The sequence below is a fragment of the Amblyomma americanum genome, chromosome 4, assembly GCF_052857255.1.
Source record: "Amblyomma americanum isolate KBUSLIRL-KWMA chromosome 4, ASM5285725v1, whole genome shotgun sequence".
Classification (NCBI taxonomy): Eukaryota; Metazoa; Arthropoda; class Arachnida; order Ixodida; family Ixodidae; genus Amblyomma; species Amblyomma americanum.
The window spans coordinates 52,489,823-52,502,988 of NC_135500.1; positions in this window are offsets into that span (position 1 = coordinate 52,489,823).

The window sequence follows — 13,166 nt, forward strand, 5'->3', positions numbered from 1 at the left end:
CTAAATACATCCGTGACTACACAATTGCCAACTTTGAGGCCATAAATCGTGAACTCGCTGGTTTTATCGATGTGTACTTACCGTCTTTTCACGAGCGTCCAATCGAAATTAACTGGAACCTTATTAAGCAGAAAATTGCCTCCCTAACAGACTCTTATGTGCCCCTGAGAAAAGTATTAACTAACAAATGTTCGCCCTGGTTTAGTTCTTCACTAAAAAGGCTATCAAACAAAAAGAAACGTCTGTTTCATTCCGCCAAACTGTCCAATTCTGTGCTCCGGTGGGATGCTGATCACTCCGCTGCGTCTGAATATAAGCCAGCACTTAAAGTAGCTAAAGAGTCATTTTTTAGCCATACTCTTCCCTCGATGCTCTTAAATAATCCCAAACAATTTTGGAACGTGGTTAAGAAAACTGATCCATCTACAATTAATCTTAAAACTTTAGACGATCAAGTAAATCCCAGTGAAATGTGCTGATGTTCTTAATGATGTGTTTGCAGCTTCTTTTACTAAGGATTTCTTTACCGCAATTCCTCTTTACCGACCCCACGACTTCTTGTCTATGAACCCCATTATAATTGATTCTGTTGGCATCGAAAAAATAATTGATCAGCTGAAGACATCATCATCATGCGGAGTGGATAGCATAAACTCGAAAATTCCGAAAAATACCAAAGTGTACAGTGCTATTATTCTTGCTGAACTCTTTCAACAATCTCTTGTGTCTGGCTGTATTCCTAGCGACTGGAAGGTGTTCAAGGTGGTTTCCCTGTACAAGGCTGGTGTCAAACATTCTCCTAATATATATCGACCCATTTCACTTCTTAGCATCCCTTGTAAGATCATGGAACATGTCATCTGCTCTCACCTTGCCAATTTTCTTGAGTCAAATTCTTTTTTCAGTCATTGCCAACACGGGTTTCGTAAATTATTCTCATGCGAGACGCAACTTCTGTGCATTACACTAGATCTTCATTTCATTCTTGACCGGGGTTCCATAGCTGACTATATTATTCGATTTCTCCAAAGCCTTTGACAAAGTCTCTCACCAATTACTAGTTTTCAAATTAAATAATCTCAATCTCGACCCTAACATCATCTCGTGGCTTCACTCTTTCCTCACTAATCGTTCTCAATACGTGACTGCTAATAAATCCAACTCTCGTTTCTCTCCAGTGGGCTCAGGCGTTCCCCAGGGTACTGTCCTAGGGCCCCTACTTTTTCTCATTTATATTAATGACTTGCCTAACAACATAACAACATGGCTTCTTCCGTATGTCTTTTTGCCGACGATTGCGTTATTTACCGTGAAATTAACAGTGACTCTGACACTTCTGTCCTTCAATCTGATATTAACCAAGTTTCAGAATGGCGCAAATTATGGCACATGGAACTTAACATTAATAAGTGTAAACACTTGCGTGTTTCTCGACGTAACACTGGAATAGCCACTTACGACCTTAATAATATCCCTCTTGAAACTGTGTCTTCGTATAAGCATCTTGGTGTGCACATAAGTTCTAATCTCTCTTGGAATCTGCACGTGGAATTTATTACTAACTATGCTAACCGCATGTTGGGGTACCTGCGCAGAAACGTCTCCCTTTCTTCTGCTTCAATAAAATTGCTCCTTTATAAAACACTAGTTCAGCCTAAAATTTAATATGCAGCATCTATCTGGGACCCTGACCTGTCATCGTTAGCTACTGAATTCGAATCTGTTCAAAACCGTGCGTCACGTTTCATACTTTCCAATTATCACCGTATCTCCACTGTTACCGCTATGAAAACTACTTTATCATTGCCACCTCTTTCACTCCACACAAAAATTTCGCGCTTATGCCGATTTCATAAGATCTATTACTACAATCCCGTCCTTAAGAGCCGGCTACTAACTACCCCAACATATGTTTCAGGCCACATTGATCATCTTCGCAAAGTAGGTGTTCCGTGAAATGAACGGCTGCGCAAATCAGTACACAGACAAGAAAGAGACACCACATGCGCACATTTGTGCGCATGTGGTGTCTCTTTCTTGTCTGTGTCCTGATTTGCGTAGCCGTTCATTTCATCATGCACCAACTCGCCCCTCAGGCCGTTATTCTAGGTGTTCCGTCATGCCATACTAAACACGCTTTTTCTTCTTTTGTCCCCGAAACTTCTGAGAGTTGGTACCACCTTCCCAGACACAATGTCGATATTTCTAATCCATGTTCTTTTAAGACTGCCTTATGTAATCTTTATTTGTAGATTTTAGTCAGTTTTATTTTGCGTTCGTTATACCTGAATGGTGCCCCCCCGGCCGCACCATTCAGGTATACCCCGCTAAGAAAAGTAACAAAGACGAGACCGCGCCTTCCCTTTCTTGATTTTCCTCCATTCACTCTTTTGCTACCGAAAATTTAGGTGTGCAGTTAAAGTGAAGTATAGGGGCCCACCTAAGCAGCAGGATAGAGGAAGCACCTTTGTTATTCCTATGATTAACTACCTTTAACGGTTTTCGGTGCCGCTTTTTTCTGGGCGCTGCCGCCGTCGCCACAGTTTTCTGCCAATGACCCATATATTCCTTTGCGCTAATAATTTCGAACACCTGGGGAGCCTAAACATGCACTGACCACGCACATCTAATAGTTGCGACAGTCTGCTGTGCAAATGAAGAATTAAGAAAAAATGAGAACTCTGACACCACCATTACTGAGAAGAGAGCCCTCCCTTTGTGGGGAGAGCCTGAGGGCAACGGAAGCTAGAGTAATTTCATTCCTGAAAGATGAAAAAAATGCCGCGCAAGGCGGCTATTTCTAGCACGATAATCTTTGAATTGATTGCGTCCACTCCCACAGTATAGCTACAGAATAATACTACTGCCCGTTGACGCGTAAAAAAACAACAACGAAAAGCTGTGATTTGCTAGAAGGGGGTGACAGCTGCTCAAGGAACAGAAAATATGGTGGGGCAACCTAAAAAGAAAGAAAAATAATAAGCTCCTGCCTGTGCCACTAAGTATAACAGGCTTTTTTCAAGGAACAGCGGAAAGAGGGAGCGAAGCCACAGTGATGTTTCCCTCGCCACGGAAGATGGTGACGTAACGTGGCGCTGCTATTTGTTTCGGTCGCCTCTCGACCGATCACCCTCAAATTGATTGCGACTGTACGAACCGAAATAGCGGCGCAAAAGCTTTTAAATTAATCTGCGGAAGCGATTGGGCGTCCAAACCCAGACTCGGTCTCCTGGCTTGTATTCCGCGTTGCGTCTTCTAAGCTTGTAGCGTCTGGCGTCGGTCCGCTGCTGGGCTTTGATTCGTATTCTGAAATGTATTCCGGCTTCTTTTGCGCGTTTAAGGTAGGCTGCGACGTCGACGTTATTTTCTTCGGTAAGGTTGAGCAGCATGGCGTTTAGCGTTGTCGTGGCCTCCCTGCCATGGACGAGCATGGCAGGCGTCATCTGGGGAGTTTCCTGCACTGCGGTGGTGTAGGCGAAGGCGACGTAAGGGTGGATGGCGTCACAGGTCTTGTGTTCGGAATCAACATGGCGAGGATATCGGCGAGAAGCAGGGCAGTCTGAATTTCCTCGATGTTCTGCTCACATGGTACGACAAAGGCTTGCGGTTCTCCGTATACAGGAAGCCAACCCGCACGGCACGGTACGTCTATTTCAAGTAGAACCGTCCCACTTACCCCGCAAGGCTTCTATCATAACATATTTATTGAGGCGAAAGACTTTAACGGCTCATTCTCCCGTCCGTCCGGCGTCCGTTACATTCAGAGACTCGATTAGAAAAAAAAAATCAACGTGCATGAGGGATTCGAACCACCGTCCTTCCATCCCGCAACCAAGCGTGCTAACTGCGCTACTTCCTGCCAGCGCATATGCAGTTCTCCTTGTGTAGGACGCTGGGGAGTGTTTGCGGAAAGGTGTCGAATCAGACGGATGCCTCCCAAACAACTCCCCCCCCCCTCCCAGTGTCTCCAGCATTTAAGATTCAGAACAATTGTGTACTTAATGTTGAAATGCGTCGAATCAGACGGATGAATCTCAAACACACCCCAGTGTCTCCAGCATTTAATATTCAGAACAACTGTGTACTTAATTAACATCTTAACCACACATCAGCGACGCAAGCAGCAACACCGCGCTAAAGGCTTTCGGCTAACCGCACTTTAGGTCTGTCACGGATCTCCCCGGAGAACACTCGGACCGAAAGAATGAACTAGGCGACGGGTGTACCCACACAAACGCACATTTAATACACCCTACGTGCACACACACCAGAACACATAACTAACAAAACTAACACAAAACACAAAGACAATACATACACACGACCCGGGCACACTGCTACTAGCGTCTACTACTAGTGTTCTACTATTAGCGGTCGGCGTTCGTGCTCACGGTTGGTTCGGTGTGGCTGCGGCGTTGTATATATCCGGTAGGCGGCGTCGAGGCGGCGTTCGGCGTGCTTGGGCTGGCGTTGCTGGCGGCGTCGCTGGCTGCGTCGTATAAGCTCCCGGTCCAAGCGCCCGTGGATGTGATGCCGGTGTTGTTGGCTTTGGGGGCACCACCCGGATGGGTGGCAACAGCGCTGGAGGTACCCCTGGCCGTAGCAGGTGGTAGCTCCCTCCGTCGACACCCCGGAACGGGCTCAGGCACGGCAGGTCTCCACGATGCGGAGTCGTAGAACGCGAGCTCACCGGAGCAGTAGCCGGCGTCGCTCTCTTCCAGCCGATGTGTCCCTGACCCGCCAGAGCCTCCGCTTCTCTGCTGTTCCCCCCCCTCTGTGTCTCGCTCTCACTCGCCCTTTTATAGCCTCGGTGTTAGTCCACGTAAGCCTTGTCGTCGTCTTCTTCTCTTCTCCACCAATCATCTCTCTCCACCTCACCGAATGCTTCTTCTTCCTCTTCTTTATTCTTCGGTTAATTCGCGTCGTCTTCTTCACACCTTTTTTCTTTAAAATTTAATTTAGCCTCCTTAATATATGTGACATGGGCCCCCTCTCTCAAGAATTTTTCCGTGAAAAACTGCTCCCGTCATACTCATCTTCAAGCCATCCAGCCAACCGACTATCTTCTGTGGCGATTCTGGACCCAGCACACAACACACCGCAGAGGTCCAGCACACACCAAATGCACACCACGAACACAGCACACCAAATTGCTTGTTCAGAACACTAACACACCACTGCCGCTGTCCGTACAGAGTCCTTAATAAACATGTTCGCGTCCACAACACACTCCCGTGTATGATCACATAGCACCAACAACAGGAGCAACAACAAGATAAATCCCAGAGATACATTAACACAACAACAAAAACAAGATACATCCCAGAGATACCTAGAGCTGTTCAGTTGGCTCTACTCATGAAGTGCGCTCCATAGTTATCTCTGCCTTTAATATATTCCACCTGAAATGAGTATTCTTGCAAGGCCAAACTCCATCACATAACTTTACGATTGTTCATTTTGGCCATGGTTAAGTATTCAAGCGGCTGATGATCTTTTTGAATCCTAAAATGTCTCCCATAAAGATAAATGTGGAATTTTTTTACATCCTACACCACCGCCAGACATTCCTTTCCAATAGTGGAGTAGATGCGTTCACTAGCCGATAATCTCTTGCTTGCAAAAAATACCGGATGTCGCACGCGATTCTCTTCTTGCAAGAGTACGGCTTCTAAAGCTCGGTCTGATGCATCAGTGCGAAGCACAAACTCTTTATCCATATTCGGAGCAAGCAGAACGGGCGGTTTTTCCATACACCCTTTTAACATCACGAATGCATTTTCATGTTCAGCAGTCCAATTCAGCTTATTGCTTGCCCCCTTCTTAGTGAGTTCGACAAGCGGGTCGGCTATGGGGGCATAATCGGGAATAAAGTCTCTGTAGTATCCCGTTAACCCCAGGAACGACTGTACCCCCTTCTTGGTCGTCGTTGTCTGGGCCTGCTGTATTTTGTCCAACATGTCGTCTTTCGTCGCGATGCGGCCCATCCCCAGCTCGTGTCCGAGAAAAGAAATGACTTCTAAGCCCACCTCATATTTTGACGGTTTTATGGTCAACCTGGCTTGCTGAAATCTATCAAATAGATTTTCCAGCGTAATTATATGCTATTCCCACGTATCCGTTGCCACCAGTATGTCATCAATATAGTGTTCTACATTTTGGAGCCCATCCAAAACCTTCCTCATTAGCTTCGTAAATATTGCAGATGCTGTCTTCAAACCAAAAGGCATGAATTTAAATTGGAATAAACCCGCCGAGCACGAAAAGGCAGTCTTCTCTTTAGACCAATCTTCCATTAGTATTTGCCAATACCCTTAAGCTAAGTCAAATTTAGAAAAAAAAACTTTTTTGAGCCAACTTAGCGAACACCAATTCCGCTCTTGGTATGGGTTCTCCATCGGGTACTATGATGTCATTTAGCCGACGAAAATCTACAGACAGTCGATTAGTACCATCGGGTTCTTTGACAACCACAAGAAGCGCATTGTATGCTGACCACGACCTCTCAATCACACCAAGCTCCAACATATCCCGCACCTCCTTTTATATTGATTCTTGAACTGCTAAAGCTAGTGGGTATTGCTTCACGCTGATTGGTCTGTCTGTAGAGAGATCTAGTCTGCAACATATGACATTCGTTTTGCCCGGCACATCCGAAAACACATCCCCTTTGCTTTGGAGTAGGGACTTTTTCTGTGAACTTCGGTATTCATTCAAATTGGGGTTTATTAGCACCTTATCCCAGCCTACAGTTTTCTTCCCACTGCATGTGGGCATCTCGACAATATCATCTGTCTCCTCGGCTACTACTGAGCATGCTACCTTGGGGGCGCACTGTATGGGAACTCTTTCTTCGTACTTTTTCAACATGTTTGCATGGAAAACCTTCTTGGTGTTATTTATCAATAACTCATAATCCATGTCGTTTTTCTTCTGCGTCACAAGGTAAGGGCCCTTCCACTGTATCAGTAACTTATTATGATCCGTGGGTAGCAAGGTGAGAACCTTGTCGCCCGGATTCAAACTCCTGTGAGTGGCTTTCTTGTCATAGTAGCCCTTATAGCGTTCGCGCGCCCTTTCCAGGCCTTGATGTGCAAGCCTGCATGTTTCTTCTAACTTTTCCCGCAACTCAAGAACGTATGTGAATGTTGTCTTGAGATATGATGCAATCTCATTATTAGCCCACAGCTCCTTGAGTATTGTAAGTGGACCTCTAACGGTTCTCCCATACAACATCTCGAAGGGCGAGAAACCAAGACTCGTTTGCGGTACTTCGCGGTAAGCGAACAAAAGAGCTGACAGATATCTATCCCAATCAGTAGGTCTCTCCTGGAACATTTTCTTGATCATGTTTTTGAATGTGCCGTTGAAACGCTCTACAAGCCCATTACACATGGGATGGTAAGGCGTCATTAGTAACTGCATCACTGACAAAAGGCGGTTAACCTCGTTCATTAGCTCCGATGTGAAGTTCGAGCCGCGGTCACTCAAAATTTCCCTCGGGAACCCATAACGCGGAAACATTTCCACAAGACCCTCCGCCACTTGGATACTGTCAATAGTTCTCAGTGGAATAGCGTCAGGATAACGAGTGGCCACGTCAACCAGAGTAAGCACACATCTATTGCCTTTGGCGGATACTGGAGAGATTGGCCCCACAATGTCAACCGCCACTCGCTTAAACGGTAGGTCGATGGCTGGCATCTTGCCCAGAGGTACGGGACCAACTCTTCCCTTCAGAACTGTGCGCTGGCACACGTCAAATGAGCGAACAAAGCGCTTAACGTCACTCTGAACACCCGGCCAAAAGTACTCCTCGGTCATCCTAGACACCATTTTTTGAACACCCTGGTGTCCGGCCATAAGGGCGTCATGTCCTAGGCGTAGCATGGTCTCTTGCATATCTCTTGGTAACACCAGCTGTTGGACCCGCCTTCCTGAACTGAATATGCATTCCCTGTGCAAAAGACCATTTACCAATTGATACTCGAATGACGTCCGACTCTTCTTTCTTTTCACCTTTTCTCCGACTCTTTGGAAGCAGGTCTTCAGGCTCGGGTTTTCTTTTTGTCTGCTTGCAATTTCGCCCGGTATTAGGCTAAAGCACATCACAGCAGGATTAGAGAGCGGACGCTGCGTTGCGGTCGGCGTTCGTGCTCACGGTTGGTGAGGTGTGGCTGCGGCATTGTATAGATCCGCTAGGCGGCGTCGAGGCGGCGTTCGGCGTGCTTGGGCTGGCGTTGCTGGCGGCGTCGCTGGCTGCGTCGTATAAGCTCCCGGTCCAAGCGCCCGTGGATGTGATGCCGGTGTTGTTGGCTTTGGGGGCACCATCCGGATGGGTGGCAACAGCGCTGGAGATACCCCTGGCCGTAGCAGGTGGTAGCTCCCTCCGTCGACACCCCGGAACGGGCTCAGGCACGGCAGGAAGTCCACGATGCGGAGTCGAACGCGAGCTCACCGGAGCAGTAGCCGGCGTCGCTCTCTTCCAGCTGATGTGTCCCTGACCCGCCAGAGCCTCCGCTTCTCTGCTGTCCCCCCCCCCTGTGCCTCGCTCTCACTCGCCCTTTTATAGCCTCGGTGTTTGTCCACGTAAGCCTTGTCGTCGTCTTCTTCTCTCCTCCACCAATCATCTCTCTCCACCTCACCGAATGCCTCTTCTTCCTCTTCTTTATTTTTGGTTAATTCGCGTCGTCTTCTTCACACCTTTTTCCTTTACAATTTAACTTAGGCTCCTTAATATTTGTGACAAGGTCAACAAAAAGCCCCTCTGAATTATTGAAGAGAGCTGACACCATATTTTCCTCACATGGAGAAAAAATAAACGAGAAAAACCGAGTCGTCTCCGATCTCCAAAATAATGGGCACCCCAGTTCATTCAACCAACGCATTAGACAAAAACAAAAAAAAAGACTGAACAAAAACAGCTCCATTCTTTCCCCAAGCACACGCCAGAAGCAAAAACGCGTTTTCATTCCATACTTTAAATGGGTGCGCCAGACGCTTGCTCGCATTCTAGTTAAAGAATGGGTGCTTACAACGCACAAACTGTCTACCACCATCTAACACCTCTTCCACCGCCCAAAAGACCATCATCCTAAAGAAAGAGCCCAGTGCGTTGGATACAAAATCCACTGCTCGATCTGCCCGGCCTCATACATGGGGGAACGAAGAACTTCGCGGAAAGAATGAGTCCACACAAATTGGAATCCGACAAATGAATCGTCTATACGCAGCGCTGTAGACGAACAGTGCGAGACATGCGACCATCGAACTGACTTTGACGGCACTAATGTACTGGAAACCGAAGATAACCCGCGCAGGAGTCTTCTATTCGAGTAGTGGCACATCCAACAGACACACAAGGATGTCAGGCGCTCCCTGAGGACACTTTCTTCTTCTTACATCCATTGTGTGCGTAAAACATGAACTGGCGCTGGTTTACAAGAACCATAGTTTGTGGTCACTGACCCGGAAGTCTTCCACACGAGGGCTTAATAAGCCAAGCTGCACCTCGCCAGTAGTGACACCATGAAAAAGGAGCCAAGCGGGTCCCGAAACGTCGTGTTTTTTCCCCCAAAATTAACTTGGTTGGCGTCAGTCATCTTTCTTCTAAATTAAATTTTCCAACCAGACAGGCTTCTGTCAAATGTTTTATTTTGAGTCTATATAGGCGATGGTTTTGTTCAGGCACTCGGTCAGTCCATTGGTCTGCGGATGGTACGAAGTTGTCCTCCGGTGAGTGTAACGCAGGATGGCATGCGTCAAATCCACCGTGAATGTTCTTCCCCTATCCGTGATGACCACATCGGGGGAGCCATGTTACAGAAAAATGCACTCCACAAAAAATTTGGCCACTTCTGCTGTTGTTTCGTTTGGTAGAGCTTTTGCCTCGGCGTAGCGGGTCAGGTAGTCGGTCGCTACGATGATCCACTTATTTCCACATGTTGACTTCGGGAAAGGGCCAAGCAAGTCCATGTACTGAAAGGGCATTGAGAGCAAGCCGATCTACTGAAAGGGCATTGAGAGGGGTTCAATGGGGCCCAGAAATCCTGCTGGTCAGGTGAGAGGGATCTTTCGTCGCTTACCGTCAGGGCAGGATTTCACAAAAAGTGCGACATCGGCAGACAGTCGGGGCCAGTAAAACTTGTCTTGAATGCGGCGGGGGGTGCGCGAAAACCCGAGATGCCCAGCTGTCGGCTCGTTGTGTGAAGCTTTTAGAACTTCTTCGCCGAGACTTGCACGTACAGCAAGGAGGCAAGTGGTATTGTTCGCTGCGAAGTTCTGCGTCACGAGGACATCATTCTGTACTAAGAAGGAAGACAGTACTCGCTTGAACAAAGCGGGGTGTGAAGAAACCCAGCCTTCTGTACTCGATGAGGAGTTTTAGATGCTGCTGTGCAAAAGAGCTTGAGTTGATGGTTCCCAGGAAAGCGTCCACATCGTCGGCCGGCAACGATGCATCTCGTGAGAGGCAATCGGCGTCAGAGTGCTTGTATACGGACTTGTAAACGACGGTGACGTCAAACTCCTGGAGGCGCAGACTGCATCGAGCGAGGCGGCCGGAGTGGTCCTTCAAACTGGCAAGCCAGCACAGCGCGTGGTGATCGCTGACCACCTTGAACGGTTGTCCTTATAGGTAGGGGCGGAATTTCGGCGTAGTCCAGATGATGGCAAGGCACTCCTTCTCATGAAGTCCGAAGTACCAGCTCACAAAAACAACGGACAGAGTAGAAGAAGGACGACGTAGACAGAAGCGCTTAACTAAACTTTTATTTCAGGAGAAGCAGGAAGTACATATATATATATAAAGCCTTTATCAGGCTCCATGACATAGAAGGCAAGAGAAGAACCAATTTTCAAAGTGATAAACATGAGTCAAATGATATCACAGAGTTAAAGGCGTGACAGGAGAATTTAAGTTTGCCTGCACAACTGTTATCTGCGATTCATATATGTACTTCCTGCTTCTCCTGAAATAAAAGTTGTTAGTTCAGCGCTTCTGTCTTCGTCGTCCTTCTTCTACTCTGTCCGTTGTTTTTGTGCGCTGGTCCTTCGGACTTCATGGATAACCAACTAGCCCAACAGCAAGTGTTGCGAAAGTTCACTCCTTCTCAGTTGTCGAATAGTTGGCCTCGGCCTTGGAAAGGGTAGAGCTAGCGTATGCGATTACTTTCTCCAGCCCGTCGCTTTTTTGAACGAGGATGGCGCCTAGGCCCACGCCGCTTTCGTCGGTATGAACTTCAGTATCGGCGTTTTCATCAAAATGCGCGAGGATCAGTGGGGACTCTAAACGGCGCTGAAGTTCTTCGAAGGATTCTGCCTGCGGCGCTTCCCATTTAAATGACACGTCTGTCTTCGTCAGTTGAGTCACGGCCTCAGCGATAGGGGGAAAGTTTTTCAAAAATCGTCGGTAATATGCGCACAGCCTGAGGAATCTTCGCACTATTTTCTTATCGGCCGGCGGTGGAAATTTTGCAATAGCAGCTGTTTTTCTGCGAGTCTGGGCGTATTGCCTCCTTGCTAACGATGGGACCTAGAAACCACAGCTCTTCATGGGCAAAGGGGGACGTTTCTGCTTTCAAGGTTAGGTCAGACGACTTGATGGCTTCAAGTACTGTTCGAAGTCTTTTGAGGTGCTCTTCAAAGTTCGAGGCGAAGACAACGACATCATATAAACCTACCAGACAAATTCGCCCCTTCAGGCCTGCCAGCACGGTATCCATTACTCGCTGAAATGTCGCTGGTGCTGAACAGGGACGAAATGGCATCACTTTGAACTGAAAGAGCCCATCAGGAGTGATGAATGCCGTCTTTTTGCGATCTCTTTCATCGACCTCAATTTGCCAGTAGTCATTCTTGAGGTCCATCGATGAGAAATATTTGGCGCTCCAGAGCCGCTACAGTGTGTCGTTGATGCGGGAGAGGGGGCAGACGTCCTGTTTCGTAATGTTGTTCAAGCGGCGCTAATCAACGCAGAATCGAAGTGCGCCGTCTTTCGTTCTCACTAGAACAGCCAGTGCCGCCCATGGGCTGTTTGAAGGCCGGATGACGTAGTCTGAAGCATTTCTTCTCGGGTGGCTCGGGTGGCTTGTCTTTCTAGCGGCGACACACGGTAGAGGCTCTGGCGGAGAGATCGGGCTTGCTGGTCAGTTATAGTGCGACGCTTGGGAATCGGCGTTTGTCGGGCCTTCAGCGATGACGAGAAGCACTCGCTGTAGCTTCAAAGCAGATTGCGGATCTGGTCTTGTCTCACACGGGGAAGGGCTGGGTTTATATCGAAAACTTGCTTGGGATCTCCCTTAGGGGACTCCTCTGGGAGTCGATCGGAGAGAACGAAGGCGTCGGGAAAGTCTGATAGTTCTTCGAGGAAAGCAATCATCATTCCTTTGTTAACGTGCCGATACTCTTCCTTGAAGTTCGTCAGCAGCACTTCAGCTTGTCTATTGCGGAAATGTGCAATGCCTCTTGCGACGCCCATTCCTCGCTCAGAAGCAAAGCCTTGTTCTCCTCGATGAGAGCTTTCATGCTCTTGGTATCCGTGGGGCCTATGGCGACCATGACTCCTGATCGGGGTGGGGCGCTCATTTTGTTCATCCAGGATACTCAAGGCAACATGCTGCTCTATCGTCGTCATTGAAGGAATGGCTTCGTCCGTCGAAAGCTGGATGAGCCTGGAACGCAGATAATTGATCGCCTGATGCTCATTAACAAAATCGATGCCGAGTACCTCGTCGCGGGAACATTGCTATATTACGAGTACTACGAATTTCCCAGTATAAGTACGTTGACGGTCACTCGCGCTGTGCATCATCCCGATGGCGTGATGACGATGCCTCCGGCGGTGCCAATTTTTGGACCGGCTCGGGCGGTCGTGGTTTTCAATTGCACGGCGAATGTTGCATTCATCACCGAATGATCGGCGCCTGTGTCGACTAGAGCGGCAACCATCTGGCCGTCTATAGTCGCTTCAAATTTGGATGTCCTGGCTGTTGCGTCGCACGTCGTCCTCGTCGTCAAGTAGTCGCTTCGTCGCGTATGTGAATCGTGGGTTGGGCGTGTCGTCGAATGTTTTGTCGGTGGCGGCGTTGTTTTTAAGCCGGTTCGTGTCGTGATCGAGGTTGTCATTTTTTGCGGCGTCGGTGTAGCTGGGGCAGCCTCTTCGTGCG